Source organism: Octodon degus, unplaced genomic scaffold (genome assembly GCF_000260255.1).
Source record: "Octodon degus isolate 3935 unplaced genomic scaffold, OctDeg1.0 scaffold00994, whole genome shotgun sequence".
NCBI classification, from domain to species: domain Eukaryota; kingdom Metazoa; phylum Chordata; class Mammalia; order Rodentia; family Octodontidae; genus Octodon; species Octodon degus.
In genome coordinates, this window is record NW_004525570.1 from 6,112 (window position 1) to 9,219 (window position 3,108).

The following is a 3,108-nucleotide window of genomic DNA, read 5'->3' on the forward strand; positions in this document are numbered from 1 at the left end:
GGCTGGGGTGGACAGCATGGGGGCGGGGCGTCGGCTTGAGGGCAGGCCATCTTGTGACGTCACGAGGGGGCGGGTCTTATGCAGATAAGGCAGCGCAGGGCTGCTGGTTGGATCCCTGGTGTTGAAACCTAGTGATTTTCCTGTGACCAGGGAGATAATGTAGGGAGGATTTTGGCAGCTAGGCGCATCTGCTGCGTGGACGGGCTGGGAGGACCTGAGAGTGTATGAAGGCAAATGAGCCTGAGTGTAGAGTGAGGCACTCAGAAGGCTTGGTGTTGAATGGCACAGCAGTAGTCATACTTACCTGGCAGGGTATGTACCATGATCACGAAGGTGGTTTTCCAAGATTGAGGCTTATCTGTTGCCGGCTGGATGCGCTGACCCCTGCGATTTCCCCAAATGCGAGAAATTGGCTTGCAGAATTTGTAGTAGTGGGGGACTGTGTTCGCGCTTTTCTCTGTTTTGTGGTTTAATATGAGATTAGACTTTAATATTCAGTATTTTTAAATCATCCAGTTGCGTGGAGAGTGTACCTTACATGAACTTTTCCGGTGCCTCTTGAGATAAAATTTGCATATGTTCATACTCACATGTTTTTGTCGGTTCTTGTTTTTTATTTTGCTTGTTTCTTGTGAAATGTGGGCGCTTCCGTACTGACAAGGCCAAGTAGAAGATACCGGGCGTGGCGCGTCCTGCATGGAGGAGGTGGCTGGGTAGAGACACTTTCGCGTCCATGGCTGTGTGCTTCCCTAGCAGTATTGTCCTCCTGGAAAAGCAACCTCTACTGCGAGAATAATACTTGCACCATAGACGAGAGTCCAGTTGCTGACCAGAGCGAGCGAGCTTCCCCCGCCGGAAAGCCAAGCATTAGAACAAAGTGATAGTTTTGTTGCTAGGTAGTTTCCTCATGGGAACGTTTGCCAGGACTTCCTTGAGCCCTGCCAGGCGATTTCTTTTCTTTTTCTTTCTTTGCTTCTTTCCTGGTTTTCTTTTTCTTTTTCTTTCTCCTCCTTTCTTGTAAAGCTCTTAAAAGAGTTAAATATTCCACAGGCACCTTCCATTGGGGATCAGCTTTGGAGATCCCAAGGGCGTGCACGTGACACTCACCGCGGAAGTAACATAAGATTACATTTTAATATACTCTTGTCAAGAAACATAATTTTCAACATCATCCCTGGGCCTGCTTACAAAATCTAAACAACTGTAGAAATAATTTCTATGTGAAATATAATAAAAATTGAAAACGTTTACACTGATGTAATCTTTGCCATGCGTGACAGCATGTTCCACGCATAGGCCTAGCTTACCCTGACAGCATGTATGGTTTGCTGTTCTGTCTTTTGGGCATCTCATATGTGTCACCTCTTCTCTTCCTGTTTTCTCAGGAGGTTCCCACTATACCGCATGCACTTAGCTGGAAAATGATTTATCAATAAAATATTTAATATGCTGTACCCTGTTCAGGAAAAACAATGACTCCTACATACACTGTTTGCTTAATAAATCTAAAAAGAAATATATAAATCTCTATGTGCAGCAGTTCAGGGGATGCCCACCTTGGAGGCAGGGGAATGGCCTTGAATTCAAGATTGGGCTGCGCTACATTCAGAATATTTCTCAAAAAAAAGTTGATAAATAAATACATTAATATTATCCCTCAGTGAATGCACATTGATTAGGCCCACAACCTCCCAAATGAGTGTACAGAGAACACTAAAATAAAAGAGTTAAGGGCCAGCCAGTTAGCTCAGCAGACTGAAGTGCCTGCTCATTCAGAGCGCAGCAGCCAGGTTCAATGCCTGCTGTGCGTATGCCCCCAGCTGGCTGAGATGCCATTGAGACTGGGACGTTGGCACATGTCATCCCAGCATTTGGGAGGCTGAACACAAGCAGAACAAGACACGTCAGATCTACATACTGAGGCCCTATAGACCCTGTAGACCCTGTCCTAAATAAAAACAAATAATTTAAGTGGAATGATTTTAAGGCTCCAGGATGACAAACCCTTTCACAGATTTTGAGATTTGGCAGAGGTTAAGACAAAGACATCCTCTGGGTGGCCAATATCTATTTAATTATCAAAGGTGGAGAATCCCAAAGAGTGTGGACATCTGAGCAGGACCATTCATGGATCAGGAAGTCCACTCAGTAATTTCTCCACTAATCCATCATGTCCACTTAGGAGAACTATGTTACCTCCAGGAAGGGCTTCCCCACAGGAGTGAGATGTCTGCAGCTACAGTCCTTTCCTAGTTAATGGAGCTTGGAGAAGGCGTCCTTAGCTGTGGCCTTGTCTTCTCCTGGGAGGCTTCGAGGCTTCACCAGCCACTGCAGGCCTTAGGTGGGATCAGTGACTCACAGAGGATCACTTACTATGAGCCCCCGCCCATCTCCAGACCAGGGGCCTCAGCGTGGACAGACTCCCAAGTAGGCATGGAAAGCCAATTGGGCACTTACATCCCGTTCGGTGCTGCTTCATAGTGGTTTCCATCAAAACACAATGTGCGCTACAGTGAATGTACAAATAAATTCTACCACAAAAATCATTTGTACTTGAATGATCATATGCAAGGTAGTTTTCATGCATGAAAATGGCATGTTCCACATACAAGATAAGTTACACAAATAAAATGGTGTGTTGGTTTTGTGACTCTTTTGGTTGAATATACGTGATATTTTGCTACTCTTTCTGTCTTTTAAGAGATTCTTCTGATGTTTAAGCTGTCTGCACACAGGTCTGCTCCATAACTTTTCACAGAGTTTTTTAGGAAGACATAAATTCTCCTTTCTCTGTGAAATTGAACATTTAGTTTCAATTTTAGGGAAAATGCTCCATGATGTTTTCTTCTTATTATATTTGTAGCAAACTATATGTGGTATGGTTAGGGACAAGTAAAATGCAACCATTGGCCAACACTTTGTAGCTCGCATGATGTCATAGTTGCTTCATGAGTCCTAAACAACCATCTTCAGAACCTGTATTCTGATAAGATCAGAAAAAGAAGAAATGGACAGATTTTTTAAAAAATTTATTTATCTCTCTGTGTGTGAGAGAGTATGTGTTTGTGTGTGTGTGTGTGTGTGTGTGTGTGTGTGTGTGTGTGTGTG

At 44.0% G+C, this 3,108-nt stretch overlaps 1 non-coding gene across 1 annotated transcript; it reads left to right on the forward strand.

The window, feature by feature from the left end:
• The first annotated feature begins 296 nt into the window (after positions 1–296).
• LOC111814881 lies at positions 297–460 on the forward strand. The gene has a single exon (XR_002819747.1). It is a non-coding gene; the product is annotated as a U1 spliceosomal RNA (small nuclear RNA).
• Positions 461–3,108: the final 2,648 nt, after the last annotated feature.